This window comes from Canis lupus, chromosome 11 (assembly GCF_003254725.2).
Source record: "Canis lupus dingo isolate Sandy chromosome 11, ASM325472v2, whole genome shotgun sequence".
NCBI classification, from domain to species: domain Eukaryota; kingdom Metazoa; phylum Chordata; class Mammalia; order Carnivora; family Canidae; genus Canis; species Canis lupus.
The window spans coordinates 18,259,007-18,274,463 of NC_064253.1; the positions used below are offsets into that span (position 1 = coordinate 18,259,007).

The following is a 15,457-nucleotide window of genomic DNA, read 5'->3' on the forward strand; positions in this document are numbered from 1 at the left end:
AAAAGTGTTAGTATTATTCCTCCATCTTTGCTCTTTATCAAAATTCTTTTGGCTATTTTAGACAGTTTGCTTTTTCATATAAATTTTAGTATATAGTTTCCAACTTCTGCAAAAAATTTTTTGCTGGGATTTTTTTGTCGTTGTGATTGCTTTACATCATTTTGAGGAGAAATTATGGTATTAAGTGTTCTATATATGAACACAGTATATATCACATATTTAGGTCTCCTTTGCTTTCTTAACATCAGTGTTTTGCAATGGATAGCATATGCATTTTACTAAGAATTTACTAGATTAATGTTGAAGTATTTAATATTTTTGTTATTATAAAAAGCATTTTCCCCCATTTCTAGTTGTTCATTGCTAGTACATAAAAATACAGTTGATTTTGTATATTGGCTTTACATTTTACTACCCTGCTAAAACCACTAATTAATTCTAATAGCTTTTTATAGAACTATTGGAATTATCTACATAAGCAATCATATCATTTGTCAATAGAGACAGTTTTATTTCTGCCTTTTCTTTTTTCCATGCTCCTTGCATTGACTAGACCCTCAGTAAAATCCAGAATGAGCTTTACTGATGATAAAAAAAAAAAAAAAGATGTATTTAACTTGTAGCACTGTATTTTCTGTTCAAAGACTAAGTTTCAGGTATCCTTTGATGATAGGCTGTTTTTAGAGAAGCTTCTGTTATTTTGTATGTTCATCAAACTTTTTTGTTCCATCTACCCACCTCCTCTGATACTTGTTATTCACAAAGGCTGGACAGAAATCTTTGATAATTCAGCAAAAAGTTCTTATAAGCAAAACATGACAATTTCCATTTAAAATTAATAAACACCAAAGGTACCAATCCCACTCATTCATCGCAGTTCAGTGGAGGGAGATTTAACCACTTACCTTAACCTTTTGTACAAAGAAGAAACAATTGGAATATTACCCAAAAATGTTTATATTTGAAATAACATTGAAATGCATTCCTTGGGGAAGATAGTCAGTCAGCACTCTGGCAAGGGCAAGGCCTCCATGAATGGAAACTGTCAATAATCTGCCTTCAATAACATTACTGAGTGTGACATTTGAAATAAATTTAGCAAAAGAAAAATAATGGTAGGATACTTGAAGAGACTTTGTACTGTGTGTCTAAAAGGCTTTCAAGAACTCTGAATAGTGAATAGGCTTTTTAATAATGCATATTATCAGATACACTTAAAAGTATCCTAAATATGATTAACGAATTAGTTATTACTCCAAGCTTGTAAAGGATTACACAACAGACCTTTTATATAGCTATTTTTTTCTTTTGTCTTGATATCCATATAAAAACTGAGGAACAAAATGCTCTTAAGCATTATCAAACATTTATTTCTTTCAAGAGTAAAACAAAATAGAAAAATGATAAAGTGGCAAAATTGAAAAGCAGAACTACTTCAATAGTTCCTCATGCATAAAACCATATTTATTTAAATTATGTATTTTAAAATAAATTCTGTGTTTTGGGATAATTTTAACTTAACAGAGAATTTTCAAAGATCACATGGAGAGGACCTGCCTATGCTTCAGCTAGTTTCTCTTCATGTTACCATCTTATATAACCATGGATATTTATCCAGATTAAGAAATTAATATCATACATTACTATTGACTAGGACATATTTGTATTTCAACAGTTTTTTTCACCATCTTTTCTCTGTTCCAGGATTCAGTCCAAGGTACCACATCACACTTAGTTGTCATGTCTCTTCAGTCTCCTCTGATTAGTGACAGTTTCTCAGAATGTCCTTGTTTCTGATGACCTTAACAGTTTTGAAGAGCCAAGCCAAGTTTCCTTGTTTTTATGAGTTTGACAGTTTAAGGAGTCAAGTTCAGAGAATGTGCCCCAATTTGGAATTGTCTGGTGTCTGTTGCATGATTAGATGAGGCTTTATGAGTTTTGGGAAAGAGACAAATGTTTTTCTTACATCATGTTAGGGGATTCAAGACATCACTGATGATGATGTTATAGCTGATCACTTGGTTGAGGTAGTGTTTACTAGTTTTTTCCACTATAAAGTTACTATTTTCCCTTTTCATAGTTTGTTTTTGGAAGCAAATGACTAATTCCAACCTATAAAGCACATTTTAAATATGAGTATCTTGAATATTCAAAGAATTCACTAGTATTGGGCAGGAAGTTCAGTGTATACCTACTATCTTCATAAGAAAAAGAAGAGCAAAAACACCTCCAGGATTCCTGAAATTTAAGATGTTGAAAGCAAAGTTGAACTAGAATATCAATTGTGTGACTTCTTTTTGTCATTGTTAATTTCTCAGGCATTTGCCACACTTGTAATGAGTTGAGTTTATCAATAATTCAGGAATTCTAAGAGTTCTGGGATTGAACACTCAGTATCCCTATCTAACAAAGTGCCTATCACACTATAAACTAAATAAACAATTTTATCATTTATTCACTCGAAGCAGTACAAACCTGTGATACAAATAGTACAGTAAATAAATGTATCCGATAAGTAAGTGGAAAAAAAATCAAATAGAAGAACATTCTCTACTATAAAAAAATGCATATGTTTTCATTAGAACATGTTTCAAGAATAAAAAACAGTGTATTTAAAGGTTTTAATGGCCTATACAAGATCATTTCATGGCTAAGTTGGTTTCCTCAATACTCTGAGAATTTGATAAAGAAAATATTATTTTTTGAGAATATGGTAAATTTCCAAGAATATGGGTAAAGAAAATTACTAAAGCTTTATAAAGGTTATCACATCTATTTTCCAATCATAAATCACCATGATTTATAATATAAGAAGGACTAATAATAATTCATTAGTTTAATTATTTGACTTATCCCATTTTCATGATCTTAAGAACACTTATTTGTTTAAATTAAATCTGTGATTAAAATAATTGGTAAGTGGAGTTGGGTAAGATGCATTAATGATCTACAAGATTTCTTGACTCAGGCTTCTAGTAGCATCACTAAAGGAATACTATAGCCTAACTGGTCTCAATAATAACACATGTGACTAATGATAGATCTCATTTGTTTCAATAGTTCTACAAGCAGTGGTTATTCATAGAATTGAACTGCAACTATTCAAATATATATCAACGCCATTCTTTTTGTTTTGTTTTGTTTTGTTTTTTTGTTTTTAACGCCATTCTTTAATCAAGTAATAAAATGAATATCAAACAAAAAATCTTCCAGAAGGTTTGCAATCATTGGTCTCTTTGAAAATTGAGGTATTAAAATTCCAAAAATATTGCTGTAATACAATCTAGAGCCTGATTAAATGAACTATAAGGTATGCTGGGATATAACAATACCATGTTATGGCTCTAGGTCATTATGAGAGGGAAAGATATTTTTCAAGTTCTGTCCAGTCCACACGCTCCTTTTCTGAAACACTCTCACCTTCAAATAATAGGTGAATTCTTGCTGTCAAGCTAATTGACCAAATGAGTAGATATCAATCCATAGTCTAAGTGAGGATAATTCTATGCTTCCTCTGGGAATTTGGTATTGGGACACAAAAACTAGATCATTTGTTTGTCAGTTCAACAGGAAAGTGATGTAAAACTAAGTCTGAGTCAACTATGGTGGTCTGAGAGGATCTTTTGCTGGAGCACAAAGACCAGAGAAATCACCTCTTCAGAGACTGGCGATTGAATCCACTGAGAGACAAAGAGGTGAAAGAAATCCGAGTGAGAAGAAACACATAGAAAGCATTAATGCCACTATTCCTGGTGGCTTTTATCCCTATTAAAATCTACTGAAGAACGTTGTCTGCCCTTCCCTTGGAATCCTTGATATAACTTTCTAAAAATTCTTCCCTTTTTATGTTTTGTTCTGCTCTTTGCTACTAAAAAATTACTGCCTAAATAGAGAAAAATGGATTAAATCATTTATCAAACAATGGTTAAGTGTATAAATCAGAGGGCAAAAAGAGCAGAGAAAGCATGATAACTGTACTCTAATGGCTAAAAGGCTCTTACATGTTGCTCCAGATTTGAAAAAAAATAATAAATTTGCATCAGGAAATGGAAATGCCAGTTAAAGAAATAAACTCAGGCTTAAAATAATGTAAAAATACAATAATTTCAGGAAAATGCAGTAAAAGATGCTGGGTTTTTCTCATTATTATATATTTTCAGTATTGAATTACATGAGTATATCTAGTTGATTTGGTTTTGTTAGTTAATGCTGAATTGAATTCTCTATAAGAATTTCTTTTAAAAAATGTATTCTACATCTCTATCAAAATGCTGTCCAGTATGTTCTTAGCATTTCACAAATGCAAATAGAGTTAGGATGGTTGTAGAATTTTGTACCCTAGGTGGTATTTGTAACTGTGTGAAAAAGCATGACTATTTTAGGTATAACAGAATTTGCCTTTGACCTTTTGAATATTTTACCACATCCTTGTCCTTTTCAAAATGACTTCCCATTTTTAATTCCAAGTTTGATGAGTTTGAGACATATTCTTATATATTCAACCCATTCCTGTTAGAGCAAACTTAAAACATCGTGTGTTCTGAACTGCAAGGCACTGTAGTAACCAACTAAGACTGTAACATCATGGCATTTTTCTTGAATTTGGGCCATATCCCAAAACAATTTTAGGAAAACAAGCAGTTAACTGTGGATTGGTGTTCCCTTTTCTAGATTTTTCCTCTAAAACAAAGCTATTTTGTTAGGGGGAATAAGTTCCAAGTATATGGAAAAATATCTGCTACGTATTTTAAATTAGACACAATTACATTTCAGTTTCATCAATAGAACAGATTGATTTTTAAAGTCGTGTTATAAGTTACAGCAGCAGTGAATTTTTATCTTAGATAGTATGGCAGCTTAATGCAGTGATTAGGAGGACACACCAGGACACACTGCTCTAGTTAGGATTTCAGCTTCATTTCTTATCTGGTGTTAGAGACATCTCTAGGTCCAGTTTTCTTCTCTGTTAAATTGTGGTGATGTTACCAAATTCATGGATCTCTTATGAGGGTTAAATTAATTACTCTCATAGAACATTTATAACAGCTCTGGGAACCTTGTAAGAGTCATAACAGTTTTACTGTATACATATATACATACATTAAGTGTGGGTGTTAGCTATTAACATAGAAAACATTTTGAAGCCTTAGGAATTAAGGGATGCCTTGGTGGCTCAGTCAATGAAGTGTTTGACTTCAGCTCGTGAGGCTCAGATCATGATTTCTGAGTCCTGGGATAGCTCTCCTTCACTCGTGGGCTCCAACTCGAGCTCTGTGGCTCATTTGTTCAGTGGGGAGTCTGCTGCTCCCTCTCCCTCTGCCCCTCCCCCCACTCATGCACTCTCAAATAAATAAAATCTTTAAAACAAACAAAACTTTAGGAATGAAAGGTATATATTACTATATAAAAGAAAGGAAGTCAATATGAATATAGGGAAGGAAACCAACTTTTGTGTGCTTAGCTTGTGTAAAGCACATATGTTGCATTGTTTAATCTTCAAAGCAGTCTTCTTTGGTATGATGATCTCATTTAATAAATGAGAAAACTGTGGGTAAATGTTTAAGTATTTTTCTCAAGGTCTCATGGTGGTAAGTGCCTGAGATAGAATTCAAATTATGATCTAAAAAATACCAAAATATATGCTCTTTGCATTTCTCCACATTAACAAAACCTTGGTTGAATAAAATTGAACATTTTAAAATGGGATTTATTGAACATCTGTTAGAGAAGATATCTCAGGGTTTATTCTGCTTCTGTTCCATTCCTGTATTTTGCAGTACTGGAGATATTCATAAGGAAGAAATACTTCTTTCCTTTTCTCCAGTAAACTGACAAGCAGAGCTACATTGTTCATTTTCCCTCAGACCTATTCAGTAGTCCCCCTCACAGCTTTATCCAAGATTTTACTTCCTGTACTTTCGAGTTACCTGCAGTCAACTGTAGTTCCGAAGCAGATGATTCTCCTTCTTGCATATTCTCAGAAGGTCAATAGTAACTTAACACTATGTCACAGTGTTACCATGCCAGTAAATATGACATAATCCCGGTCATCCATGTTGTTACCTAGAGCACAGTTATGTTGAAACCCCAAATCACTGGCTTTACTGCTCTAGAGCGGCTAAAGCAACCCGCAGAGAACTGGACAAATGAATGAATTTCTAAATTTAGCCTCAGTGATTGTTCACAGCAGTGACTATCATTCTAAGGAATGCCACGGCATTACTTGGATGGGTCCCTCTCACACACAGCATTTGGGCTGAAGCAGCAGCCTATGCACCTGGCCTGATTTCTGGGGCAGGTGGACCCCCACTATGAGTGGGAGAGTATAGAGTCCACAAGTATTGGGGGTTTTGTAATAGCTGGTGTGAGCCAAACTTCTCATAGAGAGTATGGGAGGGGGGATCCTGAGCACCTGGCGCTCAGGTGTTTTTCATCCCCGGACTTCCCTGCCAATCTCTTACATCTGAGATCCCATGAGATGGGGCTTCATCTGTGAGCCTCAGGCCTGATTCCACCATTCTCTGAGCCACTGCTAAGGCTCAGCACATCCAGGCCCATCCCCTCCCTGCAAAAGCTAAGAAAGATTATTTTCCTCCCAATTCATTCCTTCATTTATTTATTTATTCATTCATCCTATTCAAATTCCTTATCAGAGATGATAAGTTTTTTTAAAAGATTTTATTTACTTATTCATGAGAGACAGAGAAAGAGAGAGAGAGGCAGAGACACAGGCAGAGGGAGAAGCAGGCTCCACGCAGGGAGCCCGATGTGGGACTCCATCTCGGGACTCCAGCATCACGCCCTGGGCCGAAGGCAGGTGCTAAACCGCTGAGCCACCCAGGGATCCCCGAGATGATAAGTTCTTAAGTTACTTTAAGATTAAGTGTGAATAAATAAATACTTTTCATTCTTTTATAGTCATCTTGAGAATAGGCTCTTCTCCTTGGACAGATGGTTTCCAAGATTCCTCTGTTAGAGAAGATCTTAACATTTCGCACATTAAAATCAATGAAAGCATACTTTTCTGCAAATAGGATGACAATGAGAGGATCTAACATTTGGTTTACAAGAGGTGGTGGCATACAGTGGCTCCAAACTAAATTTAATCTACCCACTAAATCTTAGCTGTGTTCCAGAGGAAGCATGACCATTGCCTTGGTTTGTTCCCAAAGCTTGGATGTCCAATAAAGATCCCAAAAATGTTTTTGTATTTTTATCTTTGGTATTTGAAAGCAAACCACACTTACTAATGATATTTTAACATTTTTACCAGTTGCCTTCATTATGTTAAAAATGTAACCTTTTAACAATGATCTTTCTTTAGAAGGTATTTTGTGCTCATTTATTGAATAAGGAGTAAGATTGATAAAACGAGATGATGTACTATTCCAATCATACTCCTTGCTTTTCTTGCTGTGTCATTTTGCTCAAACTCCTCAACTTCTTTAAATTTCATTATCTCCCTGATAAAATTGGAATATTGGCATTTTCCCTGTGTGTTGTTAGGATGATTGGGAATTAGGTATGCTAAGTTTTTGAAACTATGTAACTACCCAATAATCAGTTATTACTGATATGAAGCTTCAGGTACAGTATGGTTATCAGAAGGAGGTGCTGTTTCATACCTACAAGACATTATGAATACAGTATCTCTGAGCTCAGATATAGTTGATGAATTTCTGTATTCTTTTCCTCTTTCTTAATAGGAAAGAGTATTTGAAAATGCTAGTACCAAGTGATTGTACCAATATTCATTTGTAAAATGTGGGATCAGATCCCTGGCCACTGAACTCCAAATCCAGAACCTTTTCAAGAGCATCCAAAGAGATGGTGTCTGTCTCTTGATTTGGGATTAAGTAGTACTAATCCTCAGCTAAAGCTTTGGTAGGCAGTGTCATACCTTGAGTAGCCACCAGTGAAGATATTAGGGTAACTCCAGAAGATTCATTCATTCATTGGTGTGTGCTTGCATTCATTTATTCAAAAATTATGTATTGAGTGCCTGCTATCTAACCAACCCTGTGGCAGATGTCAGGAATAAACAGTAGCTCACTCTTATTAAGTCCTGCTGATACCAGGATAGGGTTTTACCATTTTATTTTTTACCCGTTTACTTCTCAGTACTTCTCATGAGGTATTATTACTATTCCCGTTTATAGGTAAGAAAATTGAGAGAAAGAGAAATTAAATAACTCACTCATGGTAATGTCAGCTAGCAAAGCCAGAATCCAGGAGATCTGGCTCTAAAGAACTCAAGCTTTTGAGCACCACTCTGTACTGTTTCTTCTCAGTAGTAAGCAAGATAGACATGGTACTTGGCTTTCACTAGTGGTGGTGAAGGAAATTAATCAACTAATCACAGTGAATATATGCTTGTGAACTATAAATGGGGCATATCCAGTAGTAGAAACATCACAGAGAGAGATTCTAACCTATGAAGTAACACAAAGAGTATGAGAGATTGGATGAAGGACAGAGTGTCTAGGGACACAGAGAACGAGAGGAGAAATGGTCTAAAGTATTGCCAGAGAGGGAAGGCTCTGCATCAGGTAGAGGAGGAGCCAGACCTGTGTACTGGTTCTGGCCTTCCCACTTTTTGGCTTGTACTTTGGATTAGGGACTTAACCTCTCTGAGCTTGTTTATTTGTGAAATAGAAATAATAATAGAATCTGCCTCACAAAGTTGCTCAAAGCAATAAATGAAATACTTTATGTGTAGAACTATGCATAATGCTTAGCACATGTAATACCTACGTAAAGTTTAGTTATCATAATTACCTTAAATACTAAAAATACTTGAGACTTTAATTCCTTGTACTGAATCTAATTCTTTTCCTTAGCTTGAAGTAATGGTCTGTAGCTTATACTATTTTTTTTCTTTTTTGAGAGAGTACACATGTGCATGGGGGAAGGGGCAAAGAAAGAAGGAGAGAGAATCTTTAGCAGACTCTGTGCTTAGCACAAGATCCTGATGCAGAGCTCAATCTCAGGACCCTGGTGTCATGACCTGAGCTGAAATCAAGAGTTGGAGGCTCAACTGCTTGAGCCACCCAGGCACCCCTACTATAGTTTGCACTCTTAATATCCATAAGAGCAAGATGTGAGCTAAATTGTTTTGCTTTTTTAAGCAGATTTTGGGCTAGAAAAAAAAATTTAAAGATAGTGTAAGAAAATAAGAAAAAACTAGTTGTCATGAAAATCCATTGTAATTCAACTCCCTCACCTGCACATTTACACATATGCCCAGTTGTATGTGTATATGTGTGTGTGTGCATGTGTATTGTAGTGTGGATACCCTTTTATATAAACTCCAATTGGACCATGCCAGTAAATATGACATAATCCCGGTCATCCATGTTGTTACCTAGAGCACAGTTATGTTGAAACCCCAAATCACTGGCTTTACTGCTCTAGAGCGGCTAAAGCAACCCGCAGAGAACTGGACAAATGAATGAATTTCTAAATTTAGCCTCAGTGATTGTTCACAGCAGTGACTATCATTCTAAGGAATGCCGTGGGTTAGTGCACTGGATTGCCAAAGTAAGTGGCAAATTTCTTCCTTACACAAGACTGAAGTAGTTAGGGGATTCATAAAAACTCAGTGGCAATAAAATTCTTATTTGTTGTGTTCTATGCGAATAGAAGAAAGGAGAATTTCTCTTTTGTAATCAAGAAGAAGGTAGCAACAATTATACTAGATTCACCTCTCAAAAAAGACAAGTGGCCCAAGCTGACCCAATTGCAAAGGTAGTACAAGCCTATTGGGCAACCCTGAGCAATAGGCTCTTTTTCAGTGGATAGGATAATCAGATGACTTTCTGTATAGGTTATCATCTACAGGGTCCTCTGCAATGAACGCCTTAGGAATTTTTTGATAGCACAAAGCAAGAATATGCAGTAACAGCCAACTAAGTAGGTAGGGAGGGAGTCTAAAGAAATAGAATATTTATAGGCAAGGGAGTAGTGCTACCCAACAGAACACCTGGGAAGATGCCATAACAAGATTTGGCCCAGAGCTGTGTTATTAAAAAAAATTTTAGGTGCCTCCTTTGGCAAAAGTTCCTTCCTTTCCTGTTCCCTGCGGTAAGCCAGGCTGGGCCAGTCATGAGGCTGATGTCATTTGAACAGTCATTTCATCTGAGGAGCAACCAAGAGTGCTATGAAAAAAAAAAAAGATAAAACCATGTATTAATTGTCTCTAATTTAGTGTCCACTCTAATTAACAAGCTAACATGGAGCATTTTGGTCTTTAATCGTGTATAAATAGAACTTCACAGTGCTCCCAGGACTGTCCCTATCTGCTCTCTACACCATGGGTTCAGCATGTAGCTGCTCATGACTGCTTATTGTCTGTGTGCTACCAGTCAAGTCATGAGAGAGAACATGGAGCACAGCTGATTTCGTGGCTCGGTTCATGAGATTAATCAGTAACTGCTCCAGATATGAGCAAGATGAAGTTCGTATTTGAACAACCAACAAGGAATTCAGGGTAGTAATTTTAAATAGTAAACACTGTGTGGACCTTTGACATAGTTCTAGTGAAATTGTACTATCTTGTATTTTGTTTTAAGGGGAGAACTTTCTTCCCATGTGTTTTTGTAAATTTCTGATTGTTGTATTTAGCTATACAAATTGCCTATAAAGTCAAATCAGTTTTTGCCATGGTTATCTGTAAAGTATGAAAAAGTCAATATATAGGAGTTTCTAATAGCTAATTGTTTTTTTGTAAGTCTTTTAAAAATGAATATGATTTTAATAGAAATCTTTTGTTGTTGGTAATATTTGATGTACCATTAAATTGAGATAATGGACATTTTTGCTTTTAAAAGCGGCTATGAGTCTATTGATGATTTGAACTTCATTCTTTCTGAAATGTGTACCTCCTGATTAATTCAATTTTGAATCGAAGTAATTTATCACTTTTATAAATTAAGTGGCTTTCCCTTTCCTCTCAAACAATGAAGTTGTTAATCTAATGGTCTGCAATATAATGATCTCTCTCAAAAGAACACTCCAGGCAGTTTAATTCTGATAAGCTGCCACACCCCAGGAAATATGACTAATTTACAGTATTCATATAAGTGACCTGTAAAATTATGATAAAGAAAGCACTCTAATTTGCCAAAATGATTGGTTTTCACTATTTTACTGAAAAGATCATTTGAATAATCCTGATATTATAAAATGAAAAAATCGTTATAGACTCTTACCATGACTCAGTGATTTGTGATTTTGCCTGTAATTGTTATAAATGTTGTTATTGACAATGATAGAGACCATTTTGGCAATTGCTGTATGCCAGGCACTATATTTAGAGACAGATACTAAGTATTATTGCAGTACATTGCTTTGGATTCACACAAACCATGTTTTTTTAAATTTATTTTTATTTATTTTTTAGATTTTATTTATTCATGAGAGACACAGAGAGAGAGAGAGGCAGAGACATAGGCAGAGGGAGAAACAGGCTCCTCGTGGGGAGCCTGATGTGGGACTCAATCCCAGGATCACGGGATCATGACCTGAGCCAAAATCAGATGCTTAACCACTGAGCCCCCCAGGTGTCCCCAAACCATGTTTTTTTTTTTATTATTACATCTTTAAGAAATACATTTTTATTATAGTACAGTCACTAAAATATAGTTTATTCATGTCTGTTTCAGGGAAAACCTTGTGTAACTTGGAACTCACTTTCTGTCAGAATAATGAAGATGATAACACTACTAAATAGAAATGTTACTATGATAGAGAATTTATGCATAGCACTAAGCAGAGTTTTCAGAAAATGAAATTAGAGAAAACCAGAGCAAATCAACTTAAAAAACTAAGTTAAAAAGTCATTACTTATGAAAGGGAAAAAAATATGTTTTGGCTTGAATTGTTCAAGTAACACTAATATTCCATTTCAGTTCTTTTACCTTCGGCAACTTGGCAATTTTAAAGTGTTAAAGTACATTACAGGATTTATTTGTGTCTGATGATGTGCTGAAAACTCATCCAACTCAATAGTTATAAGTTGGTTAATCATACACTTGGCTGTCTGGAGTAATTACATATTTTGGACAGTAACTTAAATGAGTACCCTACATATAGTCATCACTAAAATATTTGAAATAATTATTAATAATCTTCTTCTACATGCTAAGATTCAATACTGTTAGCAAACAAAGATAAAATGGTAACAGTATTACTATACTTTTTAAGTGTGATTTTACTAACATACTTCCATGGAAATTCAAAACTAATGATATGTGGACAGATAATATTATTCATTTTTTAGAGGAAGACCCTGACGTTCAGAAAAATAACTCCTGGTCTAGGTTACCTGAGAACTAAGCAGCAAAGTTAACTAATTGGCTCTACACCCAAAACTCTTATCCTTCCCTTTATCCCATTGTCTGCTTCTTCATCTTTGGAGGCATGGCAAGAGAGTAAAACTCTACGAGAAAGAAAACTAAAAAACAAGGAGTGGACAAAATTTTGCATAAAAGTTTTATCAGTAAAACTATGAGCCATACTACTATCACAATTTATAAAGAAAGGGTATTTGTCTTTTGGTTCTATTCATAGACTCTTTGATTAGAACAGGATTTCTTTAACTTTCTTTCCTTTTTTTTTTTTTTTTTTTAAGATTTTATTTATTTATTCATGAAAGACACAGGGAGAAAAAGGCTGAGACACAGGCAGAGGGAGAAGTAGGCTCCATGCAGGGAGCCTGAGGCGAAACTCAATCACGCCCTGGGCCAAAGGCAGGCACTAAACCGCTGAGCCACCCAGGGATTCCCAGAACAAGATTTCTTTCCTGTTCCCTTTCCATCCCATTATTTACTCAGTAATTGTAGATGTCTAAAGACCAGGGGCCCTAAGTACAAAATCCTAACTATGAGAAATTATATTATGGCATATTACACAATTTACATTATTATGTTTTGCACTTTTTATTTACACTTGACTTTATAATTTTTGACTTCCATGATGATTTCAGACTTTTATAAATTGATATGCCTACTATGTATAAGCAAAACTAGGACTGTCATTAAGCAGACAGGAGCAATTATACCCGTCGCAATTTTTCTTGCTATGTTCTTTTTTCTTTTCATTCTCCTGTTGGAATATGTTGGTTTTGGTCTTTAATCGTGTATAAATAGAATTGGTGTGAGAAGAAAATTTTCTTATAATTTTAAATAAGTTTTAATGAGCATTGACATATTTTCACCTGTCACAATAGACCAATTAGAGACAGTCATTTGCCTTATGTATTTTATTTCAGCTAAGCAGAGTACTAATAAAATTCAGACACAAATTTTAAATCATTAGGATTTAGGGATACACTAGAACTTTGGCCTTTATGAAACTTAATTAGCATACTTAAAAGAAATTATATAAAATCTGAGACGTACAGAAGTATGAAATGTAAGGAATCTAGCAGACCTGATTACTATGACTGCCTTAACTATGGACGCCTTGCAATTTGTATGCATTAAGACAGTGGAAGTAGGTGGCATGATTGTATGGTGTGCCCTTTTTTCTTACTTAAAGAAACATTCTATAAAAATAATTATGTAAAAACTGAAGAGAATTAAGGCTTTAAAATATGATGGAATACTTTAAGAAATTAAGAGAAAGGAGCAAACTAAATTCCAGATTAAGTGGGATAAATTGTTTTGGGTATTGTTTCTCTTGTTGCTAGCCTGGAAAACTAAGTTTGAGTGCTGCAAAATACTCTGTCAGCTTACACATCCATGACACTATTTTACTTCTGCTGTCGTATTTGGAAGTGGTAGCATATCTTGGTTGAAGAGTATATTAAAAAGATGGAATATAGCTCTTGGGGTAAACTATGCATTGTCAAATAATTCGATTAATTAAATAAAAAGATCTGATCTGTCAAATGGGGAAAAGCAAAATGATTATTCTTAATGTTAATCATTTGTCAGTTGATTGTGTTTGGCTCATTTAAATCTAGACTAAAGAAGAAACAAATGAGAAAAGCTGCAGGAGCTATAAAAGAGTTTCTAAATATCAGGAGAGGTAAGTAAATACAATATTAAATAATATCTGGAAAGAGAAAGATCCTTCTGCAGAACCTAGATGATGCTAAAGAAAACATTACATTTTATAAAAATGAAGTAGACTTAAGATTTATAATATACAAGAGAGAGGAAAGAAAAAAGAAAAGAAATACATATATTGATGGCATCAGCTCTAGAAGAAAATGTTTGGTATGTTTCTCTGTATCCAAAGACTGTACTTTACCTACTTTTGATCAAACTTTATGTGCAAATTTTTGTGCTAAGTTTTACTGGTTTATCACTATAACAAGTGTTAGATTTTCATGTTACCTTAAGTTTAATAAATCTCTTTAATTTCAGCACAGTATTTCTTTTAGGATATCCATAAGGGTTATGTGGTCATTTTCTAATGTTTAGATTTTTTCAATATGCAAAAATAAATAATGATATATATATCATATATCATATATATATATAGTGAATAACTTGGAGTAAGTACCACAAAGTTTCCTGATATACTTATTCTTGACACTTTTGGAAGATGTGCACTATAATCACTAGGGAATTCAGGTACCTGTTTTGGCCTGCCATTTAATATTGTGGCTTTTTATTCTTGCTTTTTTGTTTAAAAAACTAAAGCATCAGTGATTAATTTCATGATTACCTAATTTCATGGTCACCAGAGTATTTTCCATCCTTAAACATGTTTTATCTTATTAAATTTTATCATTCATATATAGTCCATGCTCTGTTTTCTCCATCAGTGTATGAAGGAACACTCTCTGCTTTGTCCTTTACACTTCTCCGTCACCTATATTCTAGGACTTTTCCGGGAAACCTAAATTTATCTAATTTGACTAACCTTGAATTCCAGTCTCTTTTCTAATTGCCAGTAGATTATAACAATACTTGTTATTTATTGAGCTTCTATTTCTGTTCCAGGGCCTAGGAGTCCATCCAGATAAATTCTTAATGAACATGAACTGGGACTTCTACAAATTCATACATATATAGTTAAATCTTCCTATTTTCTTTCACCAAAACAGAAAAAAGAAGAAAAAAGAAATCTTCTGTTTTGATCTTTGTCCTACTTTAGCTTTGTGTTGTTTCATTCAACTCTTTCTAGAAAATTCCACATGCAATTACTAGTAGAAATAATACTCCAACTTAAACTTCTTTTTAAAGTTTTAATTTCTCTATAGCCATCTTCGGAAACTTATTTCCATCCCCAATCCACCCCCCTACAGCCCCCCCCCCCCCGCCATATACATCATTAGGAGATAAGAAGAAAGACAAGTCCCTTAGCCTGTGAAAAATCTCTAAAAAGTCTTGTGTTCTTATAAGAAAAATTCTTATAATGCTTTTGAAATAAACATTCTGGTGAAGTACAAGGATCTTCAATGAATAGTGTCAAACAGATAAAATTTCAGCAAATAAAACAGGGG

At 34.4% G+C, this 15,457-nt stretch overlaps 1 long non-coding RNA gene across 1 annotated transcript in view; it reads right to left on the minus strand.

Annotated features, from left to right (window-relative positions):
- LOC112649886 (uncharacterized) overlaps positions 1 to 5,984 on the minus strand; it is a 30,990-nt gene extending 25,006 nt beyond the window's left edge. The window contains exon 1 of the long non-coding RNA XR_003129763.2: positions 5,928 to 5,984. This is a non-coding gene — a long non-coding RNA (uncharacterized LOC112649886). The remainder of the gene's footprint in view (positions 1 to 5,927) is intronic.
- Between the last annotated feature and the right edge of the window lie 9,473 nt (positions 5,985 to 15,457).